The following is a 19,087-nucleotide window of genomic DNA, read 5'->3' as shown; positions in this document are numbered from 1 at the left end:
ATGGTTAAGCATTGTGAATGGTGATTTTATTAATCTTTCTAAAATCCAAGCAAGGATGCAACCTATTTTTTTTTTTTTATATAACAAAAAGACCAACATGGTGGCTAGAGAGGTGGATGGCCGTATATGCCCCTTAGCTAGACTCTTTTGAATATACTCTCTCTAGACCTCACACTCTGGAAGAAAAAAGGTTAAACAAACGAATTGTAGGCATTTTAGCTCCTGGTATGAAGTCTATAGCACAATTGTACGCAATCACAGAAGTCCTGAATTTATTTTGGAAGAGAGTCCTCACGGAAGCCAAATATATTGACTTGGGTGTTCGGTCCTCAAGTCAAGCGGGTCAGATGCTCTGTAAGTGCTCAATTTGAGTAACGAGTATAATGGAAGTCATTGTGCAGGTTGGCCCTATGCCCACATACATCCAGCCATAGACAGAGCATTCTGGGGGGGGGAGGGTTTTATTTTTTTTTGACACACTACATCCAAAAACATTACTTTAACCCCAGTGAGAGCTATTCAGAGACTGCAAATGGCTCTCACTGGGGTGCCTGCACACATCCTCCAGTGAAGCAAGCCTGTGTGTTATGGCCCTTGTTTCAAGGCCAAAACTTCAGAGCACCCGCGATACTCGGCTGAGCTTCAAAAGTACCCAACACACTGATGTGCAATCGAGTAGCAAGCCATAGCAAGAGAAGAAGTTGGTCGTTTCAAGTTGTGATTTCATGTTGCATCTTTACCACACCACAAACTCTTTCAAGTCCCCTTAGAAGGCTAGTCGTCCTTGAAATGTCACTGCATTGTTACGGTTTTGCTAAAGAAAAAAAAAACAAAAAAAACCTAAATTTTAATTTTTATTATTTTGTTAGTGTTTTGTAAATCTACCTTTGACTTTCAGCATTGCCTGAATCCCTTTTTCCCATTCCCTTTTTTTCTTTTTCTGAATCCTTCTAGGCATTCTCTCAGATTCAGGCCTCTCGACTGAAATCTGAATCCTAGTCACTTCTACACAGTCCCAATGATGGTGCATACTGCTTTGGGTATCTTTACAGCTTTTTCTTCAACTGTACCCACAAATGTTAAATAGAGTGGAAGTCTGGGGATTATTGGGGCTAATCCAGCACCTCTACTTTTTCATTGAAGCATTTCTTCACCAATCTTGACGTATGCTTGGGGTCGTAGTCCTGCTGGAACAATATGTTGTCCTTTTCATACTCATAATACTCTAGTGTATAAAGTAACTCAACTTTCAGGATACTCACATATTAGCTCAACATTGAGACCACCATTGATCCTGGTCAAATATCTAATGCTTTTGCCTGTGAAACAATTCCATATAATCAGGCTTCCTCCAACAAACTTGACAGTTCCTTCAATTTCTCGATCTGTTAGTCCCTTTTTAGCTTGTTTCTCCCAGACTGATTTGCACACATCAGAACCTAGTCCATTGACTTTTGTCTCATTGCTCCAAATCCCCCATTTCCAGTCTTCTACTGTCCACTTTTCATATTTCTTTGCAAACTCAAGTCAACGCTTCTTATGATGATTTTGAAGTCCAGGATTCTTCCCCCATATTCGTTATACCATTCCAGACTTGTGTAACATGCATCGCATGGTGCTTGCATGGACGTCTGTAATCTCACTATTACGAAGCATATGAGCCACCTCCATTGCCATATTTGTCGTGCCAGAACTGATAGACCTTCTGATGAGCCAACTTGTCAACTCCAATAGTTTGCTTAGACATTTGGCTTTTGAATGGATAGACGGACTTCATTTTGTAGTCTTACAATTGGTAGTATCCATTTCTGCCCCCATGGCCTTAATGTTTTGAGCTTCACCCCATCTTTATGATTCCATTACCTTACCTACGGGTGTTTTATAAATAAAATATTTTATCCTTTTTTATATTTTTCTTATGTTTTGTTTTAATCATCTCTTATAGGTTTCCACTGCCCAGCTTCATCTTGTGATGTTCTCTACACTGGAGTAAATTACATGCACCTACCTATACACCATGTTCCAAATTTTTATGCAAAAAATATTTTTCTCTGATTTTCCTTAATGGTTGGTGCAAATGACAGTCAGTCTAATAAGTCATCACCCGTTAGATTATACATTGAATTTTATTGAAGAAACCTCCCAATGATAACAGTATAATCTTCAAAATGGAAAAAAAAAAATCCAAAATGCACGGTTCTAAATTATTAGGCCCAATAGAGTTTCTAAACATTTTATATGTTTTAAAGAACTGAAAATGCTCATTTGTGGAATTTGCAGTATTAAAAGGTCACATTCACTGAATTGAAAAGCTATTAAAATCCAAGACATCCTAACAGGCCAAGTTACATGTTAACATAGGAACTCTTCTTTGATGTCACCTTCACAATTCTTGCATCCATTGAACTTGTGAGGTTTTTGGAGAGTTTCTGCTTGAATTTCTTTGCATGATGTCAGAATAGCCTCCCAGAGCTGCTGTTTTGATGTGAACTGCATCCCACCCACATAGATCTTTTACTTGATGATACTCCAAAAGGTTCTCTATAGGATTGAGGTCAGGGGAAGATGGTAGCCACACCATGAGTTTCTTCTTTTGTGCCCATAGCAGCCAATGAAACAGAGGTATTCTTTTCAGCATGAGATGGTACATTGTCATGCATGAAGATGATTTTGCTCCTGAAGGCACATTTCTGCTTATTGTACCATGGAAGAAAGTTGTCAGTCAGAAACACAATATACTTTGAAGAGGTCATTTTCACACCTTCAGGAACCCTAAAGGGGCCTACCAGATGTCTCCCCATGATTCCGGTCCAAAACATGACTCCTCCACCTCCATGCTGACGTTGCAGCCTTGTTGGGACATGGTGGCCATACACCAGCTATCCACTACTCCATCCAGGGTTGCTTGACACTCATCAGTAAACAAGACTGTTTGAAAATTAGTCTTCATGTATGTCTGGGCCCACTGCAACCATTTCCGCTTGTGAGCACTGGTTTGGGGTGGCCGAATAGTAGGTTTATGCACCACAGCAAACCTTTGAAGGATCCTACACCTTGACGTTCGAGGGACTCCAGAGGCACCAGCAGCTTCAAATATCTGTTTGCTGGTTTGAAATTGCTTTTTAGCAGCTGCTCTCTTAAGCCGTTGGATGTGTCTGGCAGAAACCTTCCTCATTCTGCCTTTATCAGCACGAACACGCATGTGCTCAGAATCAGCTACAAATCTTTTCACAGTTCGATGATCACGCATATGTTTTCATGAAATATCTAATGCTTTCATCCCTTGCCCAAGGCATTGCATTATTTGATCCTTTTTCTTTCACGTTACTTGAAAACTGTGGCCTGCTTAATATTGTGGAACATCCAGTTTTCCTTTTATTGGGCTCACCTGGCAAACTAATTATCACAGGTATCTGAGAATGATTACAGTGATCCAAAGAACCCTGAGACACAATACCATCAATGAGTTTCATAAAAAAAAAAAACAAAAAACGCTTTGACAAATCCAATTTGCATGATAATTTGGAACATGGTGTGTATCATGCTCATTGCTATATATTTCATAGTTACCTGCATGTTCCTATTCTTTTTAGATATTCATATATACCACCCATTACCTTACATCTTGGACTCCATACACTTTCATTTTTTTACTGTAAATGTTGCATGTCATCGTGAGCATTACTTATACATTTCTCATATTTTGCACTTACGTATTTTCCTTTTGCCATATAATGTATTGGATGTCCTATTTCCATTATGTTTTATTCAAATATTATTTGCGGCACATTTCACACTTATGCATCTCATGATAATATTTGTCTTTTGGTCTTGCACAAATATATATGGATACGATCACCTTTTATGCCTCAGCATGTCTATGCGTTCAAACCTGAATTTACTCATACATTTTTGAATGTGCACCTATTATGATGTACATTAGCCCAAACACATGTTTTTACTAGGCCGCCTTATCTTTACAATATGCTGCTATCTATTCATCATTTCACTTTACTATGATGTACATCTGTGCACTTTTTAAATATTTCTTAATACGCCACTCTTTGGCTACAATATGTTGCTACTCAGTGTTCCCATGCAACTTTTAACATGCTGTTTAATATATATGCCTTTTGCCTATAATATGGTGCAATTGTTTAAATGCTGCTATTGTTCACATGCAATCTGCACTTTTCATTTTGTGCCCTTCTATGCTTATACACTATTGCACTTTTAAGCATCTCATGTCTCTTTATGACAACATGCAATGTGCACCTTATATGCTTATTTAATCCCTGTGTTCCTTAGCTTTCAGCGTGCCAGTTTACACAGTTTAGATAGGAATGCTCATGATTGTGACCTATGTTCACATAGCATTGGCTTCCACATCCCTGCCCGCAGCAGTGTGCGTCCCCTCCCCTCGCTCCACTCTGGCTCCCATGGTGACACGTCTATGTATCTTGCTGCTCCCCGCCCACGCCATGATGCATCTGATGTGGACGGGCAGCGGTGACATCAGACGCCTAACTTGTGAATGAAAGTAGTTGGCTTCTGCACACAGGTGGGCACCAGTATAAATCCCCCTACCATACACCCAGTGGACACCACCAGGAACAGGGCTGTATTTGGTCGTCATGCTCCCCTAGGCACTATAAGTGGTCGCGTCCTTTACTGACAACGTAAAATTATGGGTATGTGAACATGACATCTATTTCAGGTGGATCTACTCTGTAAGACACTTGAAAAGTGCTAAATGCTAAAAGAATGAAGATCTGCATTTGCTGCACATACATTCCTGTTACATCTCGTGGCTCTCCTGAGGCAAGGACTGAGGCAGTCTCCCATTCCTTGCCTGCCACGAGTGCTCCTGCTCAGCAGCGCCGAAGGTCTGCCAGACTGCGCAGTGTGCAGGAGATACCTTCTCAGAGAGGCAGCAGAAGGGCGACACCTAGTGGTTCTCCTGTTACAAGGAGTGAAGCGGTCTCCCATTCCTGGCCTGCCGCAGGCCCTCCTGCTCAGCGGCCCCGAAGGTCTGCGAGGTTGCGCAATATGCAGAGGTTTACTGCTCAGGGAAGCAGTGAGACTCCCGTTATCTCTGCACATTGTGAGACCGAGGATCCCGCCTCTATTTCCCAGAGGCAGGAGGATGAGCATGTGCTATGCGTGGTGGGTTCTGATTCGCCCACTGACGTCACACGGCTTGATGACAAGGCAGGTGACGTGGTGAATCCTGACTGGCCAGGCTGGGACGTCGTGGACCCTGATTGGGTCAAGTCCGTCATCTCCGCCTCGCGCCCGCCCTTGGGTGGAACGACACCTCCTTAAAAGCTCCTCCTGCCATCATGGCGGCGCGCGACCGTCCTTCTATGTTTGGATGTCTGGCAGCGTGGTGCCACGCCACTGCTCAGGCATTACTGTCTTCTGTGGGCTTGGCCCTTGCTGCTTAGGCAGTACCTCGTTTGCAGGCCGTGTTCCTGCCTTGCTGCTCCGGCAGTATCCCCTTCAACAGGCCGTGTTCCTGTCCCAGGTGAGCTCCTCAAGCCTCCACCGGACTCACCTGGTTATTGAAAGCACACGTGCGTGGGCACCTCTGTGCTACCCTCGTGCCATATTCTCGTGACTTCCACTGGCACACGTGCGTGGGCACCTCTGTGCTTCCCCGTGCAACAGGTACACCGAGCCGTGAGATCCCTGCCATACAACCCTCACGGGTTAGGGCAGATCGGTGTACATAGATCGTCTGTGACATTCCAGACGATCGCTAGCAGCAACCCGCTCACTCTTCACCCACCATAGCGGCGGTCCCTTACACCGCACAGTGGACCTTGACCAGCGGAAGCTGTCCATTTCCCATCTTGGCACGCTTCCCCGGGTCCCCCTCGTAACATTACGGTCGCGCCAAAGGTCTGGCTATGGCTGAAGAGCAGCAGCAGTTGCTGCGTTATGTGCAGCAGTTGGAGTCACGATTGGCAGCAGTGGAGCAGTCTTCCTCCGATAAGACTACTCTGACGACAGTCGCCACCCAGGCGGCTACCCAGGCTGTACTATTGGGCGGAAGGTCTCCTCGCCTTGCGCTTCCAGAGTGCTTTAGCGGCAACAGCTCTGAGTGCCGTGGTTTTATAAACCAGGTTACCACCTACTTAGAGCTGTCCGCGACTCTTTACGCTACCGAAAAGGCGAAGGTAGCCTTCGTCCAGTCCCTACTCACAGGGAGAGCGCTGAAGTGGTCCACGCCGTTGTGGGAGCACGGAGATCGTGTGGTGAATAACTTACCAGCTTATCTTGGGGCCATGAGAATGGTGTTCCTCGGGCCTCAAGTCACCCACGATTCCGCGCTGCGCCTCCTACGACTTCGGCAAGGGTCTGCTTCAGTCGGGAACTTTGCTGTACACTTTAGGACACTTGCCGCAGAGCTGGACTGGCCGGATAAGGTCCTTGTCCCTGTGTTTTGGGAGGGCCTGGCAGGGTTTGTCAAAGACGCACTGGCCACACGTGAGGTGCCTGCCACTTTAGAGTCCTTGATTCAGGTTGCCTCTCGCATAGACATCCGCCAGGCGGAGCGAAGGCTCGAGGCCTCTTCAGCACCCACGTCTTCTCGGCCTAAAAAGTGTCTGGCTCCCGTCTTCCATCAGACAGGTCTCCCAGCCAGCCCTGTAGGCGACTCCGTGGAGTCAATGGAGGTGTCCAAGGTGGTCTCCTCTGCCCCAGGTTCTCGGTCTTGTGTCATCTGCTTTTCCTGTGGGCAGAGGGGACACATAGCTACCCGATGTCCCAAACCGTCGGGAAAAAGACAGCGTCTCGTTTCTATCAGAGGGGGGACTCTAGACGCTACCTCTCCCTCTAGGTTGACTATCAGCGCCCAGTTGCAGTTCGGCACTACTCTCTTCTCTGCCCTGGCTTGCTTGGACTCAGGCGCTGAAGGCAATTTCATCTCGACCTCCCTGGCAACCCGATACTCAGTTCCCCTGGTTCTGTTGCCCAAGCCACTCAGGGTCCGGGTAGTCGACGGGTCCATACTACTCGATCCTATCACCCAGATCACTATCCCTCTCAGGATGGATGTACCACCGGGACACCGTGAGCAGGTGTCCTTCCTGGTGCTTCCAGGGGGGACGGATGAAATCCTACTGGGCCTTCCCTGGTTGAGACAGCATGCTCCTATACTCAACTGGGCAACAGTGGAGATCTCATCCTGGGCAGGATCCTGTAGAGAGCACCTCGTGACTACCGAACCACCCGCTACCATTAGGTCGGTTGGGTCCTCAGAGAATACAGGGGGCCGGGTTTACCGACACCTTATGAGGCCTACAGGGATGTCTTTTCCAAAAGGGCCGCAGATACTCTTCCTCCCCACCGGCCATATGATTGCCGAATAGACCTGAAGCCAGGCTCCGAGCTCCCTAGGGGCAGAGTGTATCCACTCTCTGCTCCAGAGACGGAGGCTATATCCAAATACATTCAGGACAGCCTGGCGAAGGGGTTCATTCGCAAGTCTATTTCTCCGGCTGGTGCAGGGTTCTTTTTTGTGCAGAAGAAGGAAGGGGATCTGCGCCCCTGTATCGATTACAGGGGATTAAATACAATCACGATCAAGAACAAATACCCTTTGCCCCTCATTACTGAGCTATTTGATCGATTCCGCGGGGCAAAGGTCTTCACAAAGCTGGATCTACGCGGGGCATATAATCTAGTGCGAGTCCGAAAGGGCGATGAGTGGAAGACCGCCTTTAACACCAGGGACGGTCACTACGAGTATCTAGTAATGCCCTTCGGACTTTGCAATGCCCCCGCCGTATTTCAAGACTTTGTTAATGACATTTTCCGGGATTTGTATCTTTCCGTGGTTGCATACCTGGATGACATTCTTATCTTCTCCCCCGATCTTACCACCCATCGGAGGGATGTCATCGGAGTACTTAAGAGTAGAGTTGAGCGCGGTTCGCGGTTCGAGGTTCTCCAGTTCTAAGCTCGAGTGATTTTTGGGGCTGTTCGAGATCGAACTAGAACTCGAGCTTTTTGCAAAAGCTCGATAGTTCTAGATACGTTCGAGAACGGTTCTAGCAGCAAAAAGCAGGGCTTTTTACAGCTAGAGTGTGCAGGAGCCATCGCTGGCAGCCTGCCAGAAGCTGGCAACCAAGATAAACATCGGGTATCCAAGCAAAGCGCTTTGGTTAGTAACCCGATGTTTATCTTAGTTACGTGCAGGAAGCCCACACTTTCCCGCTCAGCTCGCTCCGCCCCCTCCTGCCCGCGGCATGTACACATATACACACACACACGTACACATACATACACACACACACACACACACACACACACATCCCCCCCCCGCTCGGCTTACCTGCGGTGATGAAGTCCCGCCATCCCGACCTCAGCGCTGTCACTGTCCTCCATGGCCGCCGCTTGTCACATCACCTCTCGCTTCCGACCCGAGACTGACTAGCGGTGACGTCACGGACCTCTCGCGATATTTGGCTGTGAAGGCGCCGGTCACTGAACTCAGTGACAGGGGCTGTCGGCAGTGCTGGAGATCAGCGCAGGTAATGTACCTCGCTGACAGCAGCACTTGTCATCCCCTGCAGTGACCTGGGCTGACCCATTGATGTTAGCTCAGGTCACTGCACTGCTCTCCCAGCCAATGGGGAGCATCCTGCTCTTCATTGACTGGGACAGTGTGGATCGTCATGGCAACCCCTTGGATTACACCAGACCTGGATTTTTTTTTCTTTCTAATAAATTGGTTAAAGAGGGAATGTTTTGGGGAGTGTTTTTTCAAATAAAAATGTGTTTGTCGTCTATTTTTTTTATTACTGACTGGGTTGGTGATGTCGGGTATCTGATAGACGCCTGACCTCACCAACCCCAGGGCTTGATGCCAGGTGACATTACACATCTGGTATTAACCCCATATATTACCCCGTTTGCCACCGCACCAGGGCGCGGGATGAGCTGGGGCGAAGCACCAGGATTGGCGCATCTAATGGATGCGCCACTCCTGGGGCGGCTGCGGCCTGCTATTTTTAGGCTTGGGAGAGTCCAATATCCATGGACCTCCCTAGTCTGAGAATATCAGGCCCCAGCTGTCTGCCTTACCTTGGCTGGTGATCCAATTTTGGGGGACCCCTACGTGTTTTTTTTTTAAATTATTTATTTAATTTAAAATAACAGCGTGGGGTGCCCTCAGTTTTGGATTACCAGCCAAGGTGAGGTTGCCAGCTGTGGTCTGCAGGCTGCAGCCGTCTGCTTTACCCTAGCTGGCTACAAAACTAGGGGGAACCCTACGTCATTTTTTTTTTCATTTTTTTGGCTAAATACAAAGCTAAGCACCCCTTAGTGCCACATGAAAGGCACCAAAGGGTTCTCCACTTTTTCTCCACTTTTTCTCCATTTTTTCTCCATTTTTTTCTCCATTTTTTTCTCCATTTTTTCTCCACTTTTTCTCCACTTTTTCTCCGTTCTTTTTCTATGGTCGGTCTACCCATTAGCTCTGCCATGCATACTGTAGCTCTACACCTACTGCACATCTCTTTCGTACCAGAGCCGTCTAAGTCTACTCTGACCCCATATTTGTCATTACTATATTGTCCTTGTACTGTATTATGACATTTGTATCATGTGTTTCATTTCTTGCTGTGTTGCAATTTTTTTGCTGCATCCCAATTGTACCTCTACATTGTTCGAGTTTATGTTATTGTTCTCTCACTCTTATGTGATACTGATTATTCTCATTTTTCATGATTACATGCAGATAAGTCCAATCTGACGAAGGCTCAGGCCGAAACGTCATTTGTAACTTGTTTTGGACAAAAACATATATGCTTATGAAAAAAAAATGTTCTTAATACGGACCAATAAAGAGTGATTTTGCATTACTATCCATTGTGACTTACTGACTTAGTCTGGGAGATTTAGAGTGCCGAGGTTACTCACTAATTTGATCTATTATTACCTCTGAGCACCTATATACCAGTGAGCAGAGCTTCCTCTACAGTAGTTCTCCTGATTAGGCATGCCCTTACCTCATGAGCAGGGCATTGCAGCTTTGGTAGCAACCATTACGACATGGACTCTGCTGCTGTGGACCCGGGGAGAGTGAGTGCAGATTCATTGCACCCACACTCCTAACATGAAGGGTCCGCACTCCTAGAAAATGGGGGATACGTTCCCTGAGTGTCTCCCCCCCATATTCTAGACAGTCCAGAGTCGTCGTGGGACCCCTTTATTTTTTTTCTTACAATAAATTGGTGAAAGAGGAAATGTTTTGGGGACTGTTTTTTCAAATAAATTTCTTTTGTCGATTTTTTGTTTTTGTTAGTACTGACCAGTTTATGATGTTGGGTATCTAATAGACGCCATGACATCACAAACTGCTGGGCTTGATCTCAGGTGACTTTACAGCTAGTATCAACCCGATTTATTACCCCGTTTGCCACTGCACCAGGGCACGGGATGAGCTGGGGTGAAGTGCCAGGATTGGCGCATCTAGTGGATGCGCCACATCTGGGGTGTCTGCGGCCTGCTATTTTTAGGCTGTGAAGGCCCAATAACTATGGACCTTCCCACCCTGAGAATACCAGACCACAGCTGTCCGCTTTACCTTGGCTGGTGATCCAATTTGGAGGGGACCCTACTTTTTTTGTGTAATTATTAATATTTATAAAATAATTATAAAAAAGAGCCTGAGGGGACCTCCACATTGGATCCCCAACCACGGTAAAGCTGCCAGCTGTGGTTTTCAGGCTACAGCCGTCTGCTTTACCCTAGCTGGCTATCAAAAATGGGGGGACCCAACGTCATTTTTTTTTTTTAACTATTTTTTAAATAGAAAAAATTAATGGGCTTCCCTGTATTTTGATTGCCAACCAAGGTAACGGCAGGCAGATGGGGGTGGCAACCCATAGCTGTCTGCTTTATCTGCGCTGAGAATCAAAAATACCGCGGAGTGCTACGTCATTTTTTTAAAGATTTATTTTTACAGCACTGTGATGTCCAGCAATCAAAATACAGGGAAGCCCATTTTATTTTTAGTTATTTATATAAATAATTAAAAAAAATAAATATGGGCTCCCGCTGCATTTTTTGTATTGCTAGCTAAGGGTAATCCAAGCAGCTACTGGCTGCTAACCCCCACTGCTTGGTGTTACCTTCACTGGCAATGGAAAATCCAGGGAAGCATTTTTTATTTTTTTTGCCAAAAAACTACAAAAAAAGGACGTGAGTTTCGCCATATTTTTGTATGCTAGCCAGGTATAGCAGGCAGGTGCTGGAAGAGTTGGATACAGCGCCAGAAGATGGCGCTTCTATGAAAATGCCATTTTCTGAGGCGGCTGCAGACTGCAATTCGCAGCAGTGGGGCCCAGAAAGCTCAGGCCAACCTGTGGTGTGGATTCCAATCCCCAGCTGCCTAGTTGTACCTGGCTGGACACAAAAATGGGGCAAAGCCTACGTCATTTGTTTTCTAATTATTTCATGAAATTCATGAAATAATAAAAAAAGGGCTTCCCTTTATTTTTGGTTCCCAGCCGGGTACAAATAGGCAACTGGGGGTTGGGGGCAGCCGTACCTGCCTGCTGTACCTGGCTAGCATACAAAAATATGGCGAAGCCCACATAATTTTTTCAGGGGGCAAAAAACTTCTGCATACAGTCCTGGATGGAGTATGCTGAGCCTTGTAGTTCTGCAGCTGCTGTCTGTCTGTATGGAGAAGAGCAGACAGCAGCTGCAGAACTACAAGGCTCAGCATACTCCATCCAGGACTGTATGCAGAATTTTTTTGCCCACCAAAAAAATGACGTGGGCTTCGCCATATTTTTGTATGCTAGCCAGGTACAGCAGGCAGCCACGGGCTGCCTCCAACCCCCAGTTGCCTATTTGTACCCGGCTGGGAACCAAAAATATAGGGAAGCCCGTTTTTTTTTAATTATTTCACTTATTTCATGAAATAATTAAAAAACAAATGACGTGGGCTTCGCCCCATTTTTGTGTCCAGCCGGGTACAACTAGGCAGCTGGGGATTGGAATCCGCAGCACAGGTTAGCCCGAGGTTTGTGGGCGCCTCTGCTGCGGATTTCAGTCCGCAGCCGTCCCAGAAAATGGCGCTCTCATAGAAGCGCCATCATCTGGCGCTGTATCCAACTCTTCCAACAGCCCTGGAGCTGGGTGGCTTGTTGGGTAATCATGAGTTAATACTGGCTTTGTTTTACTAGCTAGTATTAAGCCAGAGATTCTTAATGTCAGGCACGTTTGACCCGGCCATTAAGAATCTCCAATAAAGGGTTAAAAAAAACACCACACAGAGAAAAAATACTTTAATAGAAATAAATACACAGACACATTAGAGACTCCATCTTTATTACCCCCTGTCAGCCCTCCACGATCCTGCTCTTCTGTCTTCTTTCTTTCTAGTGTAGTAGTAGTGACGATTGTAGTGAGGAAGGTTGAGATTCACCAGCTCATCACTTGGGGCTGGGGAACCTCATACTCACTACAATCATCACTACAATCGTGAAGCAGCGTGCAGCCTTCACTCCGTGAGTGATCAGTGCTGGCTGCTAGCGGTAACGCTGACAGACGCGTTACCATAGCAACGGTGCTCTCGGAGCCGCGGTTAGCGGTGACGTCACCGCTAACTGCGTTGCTATGGCAACGGTGATCTCCGTTAATGACCGGCTGTGTCATCCGGTCCCTAACGGAAAGGGGAGTCGACCGTGTGCTAGAGCATGTCGCCGGTACACGGCGATACACATATGTGCACCGTGTACCGGAGAGATGCACTCGCAGGTCCTACATGACGTGTCATTGTCATGTGACCAGTCTGTAGCCAATGAGATAATAGCCACGTGACTGGTCACATGGCTATTTTGACGTCACGATAGGTCCTGCATCTCTGCTGGCAGTGCCATCACCGGGAGGATTCAGCGATCATCGGATGGAATAGCGGCAGGAGACAGAGTGCAGAAGGGATCGCGAGGACCGGTAAGTGTTATGGCAATGTTTATTAACTGTTTGTGTACATTTATCATGCATTTTTATGTGTTTGTGATTGCCTCCCATTATAGCCTATACGTTCGAGTTCGGTTCGTCGAACGTTCGATGAACCGAACTCGAACGGGACCCCCGTTCGGCGAGCCGACCTCGAGCCGAACCGGGACCGGTTCGCTCATCTCTACTTAAGAGGCTCCGCACCCATTCGCTATATGCTAAGCTGGAAAAGTGCGTTTTTGAACGGGAATCCTTGCCGTTCCTGGGGTACATCGTGTCCAGTCAGGGGTTAGCAATGGATCCGGGGAAGTTGGAGACAGTGATGAACTGGCCTGAGCCCCGCTCGCTGAAGGCGATCCAGCGATTCTTGGGGTTTATCAATTATTATCGCCAGTTCATTCCCAACTTCTCGACGGTGGCAGCGCCCATCATTGCCCTTACCCGCAAGGGCGCTAATCCCAAAGCATGGACACGAGAAACGGTAAAGGCATTTCACACTCTCAAAACTCACTTCTCCAGAGCTCCCATCCTTCATCGTCCAGACATCTCCAAACCCTTCCTATTGGAGGTAGACGCCTCTTCGGTCGGTGCAGGTGCAGTCCTGTACCAGAAAAACGAACGAGGAAGGAAGTATCCTTGTTTCTTTTTCTCTAAGACCTTTTCTCCGGCCGAGAGGAACTACTCCATATGGGATAGGGAGTTACTGGCGATGAAACTAGCATTCCAGGAATGGCGGCATCTCCTGGAGGGTGCGAAGCATCCATTTGAGGTATTTTCTGACCACAAAAACCTCACATACCTCCAGACAGCACAACGCCTGAACCCAAGGCAGGCCCGTTGGTCTTTATTCTTCTCCCGGTTCCGCTTTATTATCCGCCACCTGGCCGGTGAGAAGAACGTACAGGCCGATGCCTTGTCACGTTGTATGGTTGTGTTGGAGGAGGACGAGGAGGAGCCTCGTCTTATACTACCCCCGGACAGCTTGAGGATGGTCACTCCCACTTCTTTGGACCAGGTGCCACCTGGCAAAACCCTCGTTCCCCCTGAACTACGGAACGAGGTGCTATCGTGGGCCCATGCCTCCAAGGTCGGGGGTCACTTCGGGGTCAAAAGGACCAGAGACCTGGTGACCAGGCATTATTGGTGGCCGAGACTACCCCAGGACATACAGGAATATGTGGGAGCCTGTATGTCGTGTGCTCGGAATAAGCCGTCCCGTCAGAGACCGGCAGGTCTTCTTCACCCACTGCCAGTGCCGGATCGTCCCTGGGAAGTGGTAGGGATGGACTTCCTGGGAGATCTGCCCAAGTCAGCAGGGCACAGGGTCGTATGGGTCATCACGGACCACTTCTCTAAAATGGTCCACTTGGTGCCTCTCCCACGACTCCCGACGTCACGTGCTCTCGCCACCTTGTTCATTCGGCATGTATTTAGGTTGCATGGCATGCCTGACAAGGTGGTGAGCGACCGAGGTCCCCAGTTCGCGTCTTGCTTCTGGAGAGAGCTCTGTAAGCTCCTGCAGATAGAGCTGAACATCTCCTCCGCATACCATCCCGAGACCAATGGACTAGTGGAGAGGACTAATCAGACCTTGGTAACTTACCTCCGCCATTTTATCTCCGCGCACCACGACAACTGGGCTAACCTCCTTCCTTGGGCCGAATTTGCCATTAAAAATTCGGTCCATGAATCCTCTGGCCAGACTCCGTTCCTACTCAATAACGGACAACATCCCAGAATCCCGGTTCTGATGCCCATTACGTCACCCGATACTAGAGTGGAGGATTGGGCGACCAAGGCCCGGGAGATCTGGGATGACACCCAAGAGGCTCTTAAGAGGGCTAAAGACCGGATGGTGACAACGGCTGATGTTCGCTGTCGCCCTGCACCATCCTTCACCCCTGGTGACCTAGTATGGCTGTCCTCTAAGAATGTTAACCTACGGGTACAGGCAGCCAAATTCGCCCCTAGGTATCTGGGTCCGTTTAAAGTACTACAGCAGGTAAACCCGGTGGCATACCGACTCCAGCTCCCTCCACGCTGGGCTATAGCAAACACCTTTCACGTGTCCCTCCTGAAACCCGTACGACTTAATAAATTCTCGGGGTCCCTGCCGGCTCAAACCGACTCCCTGTCCGACGACCCTGAGGTGGCAAAACTTGTGGAGACAAAAGTCATACAGGGCAAGAGGTACTACCTCGTGGAGTGGGCCGGTCGTGGTCCGGAGCATAGATCCTGGGAGTTGGAGGATCATATCCACGCCCCGGGGTTGATAGCGGCCTTCGAGCACGGACAAGGGGGGGGGCCTAGACGGGGGGTAATGTTACATCTCGTGGATCTCCTGAGGCAAGGACTGAGGCAGTCTCCCATTCCTTGCCTGCCACGAGCGCTCCTGCTCAGCAGTGCCGAAGGTCTGCCAGACTGCGCAGTGTGCAGGAGATACCTTCTCAGAGAGGCAGCAGAAGGGCGACACCTAGTGGTTCTCCTGTTAAAAGGAGTGAAGCGGTCTCCCATTCCTGGCCTGCCGCAGGCCCTCCTGCTCAGCGGCCCCGAAGGTCTGCGAGGTTGCGCAATGTGCAGAGGTTTACTGCTCAGGGAAGCAGTGAGACTCCCGTTATCTCTGCACATTGTGAGACCGAGGATCCCGCCTCTATTTCCCAGAGGCAGGAGGATGAGCATGTGCTATGCGTGGTGGGTTCTGATTCGCCCACTGACGTCACACGGCTTGATGACAAGGCAGGTGACGTGGTGAATCCTGACTGGCCAGGCTGGGACGTCGTGGACCCTGATTGGGTCAAGTCCGTCATCTCCGCCTCGCGCCCGCCCTTGGGTGGAACGACACCTCCTTAAAAGCTCCTCCTGCCATCATGGCGGCGCGCGACCGTCCTTCTATGTTTGGATGTCTGGCAGCGTGCTGCCACGCCACTGCTCAGGCATTACTGTCTTCTGTGGGCTTGGCCCTTGCTGCTTAGGCAGTACCTCGTTTGCAGGCCGTGTTCCTGCCTTGCTGCTCCGGCAGTATCCCCTTCAACAGGCCGTGTTCCTGTCCCAGGTGAGCTCCTCAAGCCTCCACCGGACTCACTTGGTTATTGAAAGCACACGTGCGTGGGCACCTCTGTGCTACCCTCGTGCCATATTCTCGTGACTTCCACTGGCACACATGCGTGGGCACCTCTGTGCTTCCCCGTGCAACAGGTACACCGAGCCGTGAGATCCCTGCCATACAACCCTCACGGGTTAGGGCAGATCGGTGTACATAGATCGTCTGTGACATTCCAGACGATCGCTAGCAGCAACCCGCTCACTCTTCACCCACCATAGCGGCGGTCCCTTACACCGCACAGTGGACCTTGACCGGCGGAAGCTGTCCATTTCCCATCTTGGCACGCTTTCCCGGGTCCCCCTCGTAACACATTCCCTTTTTTTTCTTTAAACAAAAATAGAATATATTAATCAGCTCACCAACTGTTGCAGTCCCGTATTGGAAATCCAGCGCACGGATGGTTTGGAATACCCAGCAATAGCAAAGGAATATATAAAAATCCAGCGCAGTCTTGTATCCAGTAAAAGAATTTTCTTCCATATTAATAGCGTTAGCAGATTACAATAAAATCCAGGGACATGCAAAATAATATTTTTTAGCCCCAGGTCAGAGCGACACGTTTCAACAAGCTGTCTGAACCATGACTGAACAGATCCTTCTTAAAGAAGTAAGTCCACCCACTACTAATTGCTCACCTGTAGGTTCTGCAATTAGTGGGTTAACCTACAAATGCATTTTAAAAACATATATAAAGATACATAAAACTCATGTGTTACAACATTGCAAAAGCACAAAAAATGTAAAAATTACAGAATCATGATAAGATATATTATTTTCTATTATTATAGATATTACCAAAAATAATTTTCTATTTTTATTTTTATTTATATTTTTATTACTACAAAGATATATCAAAAAAGGGTTTTGAGGAAAATTAATATAAAGATTGCACATATATCCTTTATCTATTATTATAGCAGTGTGAAAAAAAAATCTCATGGTACCCATTTTAAACACCATTTAATCCATATTATTAGTTGATTATTATTCTAATATATTTTATTATTACTTTTGAATTTTTCTGGGAAATCTATTATATTTTATTATATTGGAGATATTTACGTAATGGAGTTGTCCGATATTAGCTTACCAAAAATGTTTGAGTTTATCTGTGCTGTATATAAAACACCCCTACATTGTTATTTTTTGTTTTCTAACTTTTGTTCCTCTTGAGTTATCTATCCCTTTATTCTCTGCAGCACTTTGTTTACATTCAGTCCAGCAAACATGATAACTTCCTGTGCTAAACCACACAGTCAGAGCTGGCACTGCCCAGCCTCCCTATCCAGCCTCGCCCCCTGCCAGCCCTGCCCTCTGCCCGCCCCCTGCCAGCCCTCTGCACACACAGTCCCTGTCAGTATTCTGCCCCAGCACTGACCTGTTATCACTACAGCATTGGAAATAACAGCCCCACATCGGGCTCTGCGCCCCACATACACATCGGGCTCTGCACCCCCCACACACATTGGGCTCTGCGCCCCACACCACATCGGGCTCTGCGCCCCACACCACATCGGGCTCTGCACCCCCCACACACATCGGGCTCTGCGCCCCACACACATTTGGGCTCTGCGCCCCACACACACATTGGGCTCTGCACCCCCCACACACATTGGGCTCTGCGCCCCACACACATCGGGCTCTGCGCCCCACACACACATCGGGCTCTGCACTCCCCACACACATTGGGCTCTGCGCCCTCCACCACATCGGGCTCTGCACCCCACACCACATCAGGCTCTGCACCCCACACACACATTGGGCTCTGCGCCCCCACACCACATCGGGCTCTGCGCCCCACACACACATCGGGCTCTGCGCCCCACACACACATCGGGCTCTGCGCCCCACACACACACATCGGGCTCTGCGCCCCACACACACATCGGGCTCTGCGCCCCACACACACATCGGGCTCTGCGCCCCACACACACATCGGGCTCTGCGCCCCACACACACATCGTGCTCTGCGCCCCACACACACATCGGGCTCTGCGCCCCACACACACATAGGGCTCTGCAACCCTACACACACACACACACATACACACACACAGCGCTTTGCACCCCCACCATCCTTCTGTACCGAACCCTACCCCCATAGGGAACACATGTTCCCTATGTAGGCTACATTCACATGACCGTTCCGTTTTTGCAGTCCGCAAAAATGGTCCATTTTTTTCACGGATGCACCCGTGTGTCATCCGTGTCATTCGTGTCCCAGGACCACAAAAAACGGAAGCAGCTAGAAAGATAAATAGATGAGTAGATATAGAGATGAATAGATAGATATAGAGACAGAGAGATAGAGGGATAAATGAATGAATAGAGGGATAGATAGATTGATAGATAGAGAGATAGAGGGATAGATAGAGGAATAGATAGATAGATAATGGATAGATAGATAGATAGATGGATAGAGGGATAGATAGATAGAGGGATAGATAGATAGATAATGGATAGATAGATGGATAGAGGGATAGATGGCTAGAGGGATAGATAGAGGGATAGATAGATAGTTAGATAGATGAGGGATAGATAGAGGGATACACAGATAATGGATAGATAGATAGATGAGAAAGACATATAATGTCCCACCCCCTGCATATTCTAAGCTGGCACCCTTTTGTGACTTTCATATGGCACTAAAGGGTGCTTAGCCTTGTATGTAGCCAAAAAAGAACTAATAAAAAAAAACAAAACGCGACATAGGGTCCCCCCCTATCTTTTGTAGGCAGCTAGGGTAAAGCAGACGGCTGCAGCCTGCAGACCACAGCTGGCAGCGTCACCTTAGCTGATAATCCAAAACAGAGGGCACCCCACGCTGTTATTTTAAATTAAATAAATAATTTAAAACAAAAAACATGGGGTCCCCCCCCAAATTCGATCACCAGCCAAGGTAAAGCAGACAGCTGTGGTCTGGTATTCTCAGACTAGGGAGGTCCACTGTTATTGGACACTCCCCAGCCTAAATATAGCAGGCTACAGCCGCCCCAGAAGTAG

General features: G+C 48.0%; 1 protein-coding gene across 3 annotated transcripts in view; it reads left to right on the top strand.

Annotated features, from left to right (window-relative positions):
- Window positions 1–19,087, top strand: part of LOC142245214 (glutaminase kidney isoform, mitochondrial-like) — a 1,837,395-nt gene that overhangs the window by 1,293,917 nt on the left and 524,391 nt on the right. The window lies entirely within an intron of this gene.

This window comes from Anomaloglossus baeobatrachus, chromosome 7, assembly GCF_048569485.1.
Source record: "Anomaloglossus baeobatrachus isolate aAnoBae1 chromosome 7, aAnoBae1.hap1, whole genome shotgun sequence".
Lineage (NCBI taxonomy): Eukaryota > Metazoa > Chordata > Amphibia > Anura > Aromobatidae > Anomaloglossus > Anomaloglossus baeobatrachus.
Note: the sequence above shows the minus strand (reverse complement) of the source record. Positions and strands in the feature narration are given on the sequence as shown.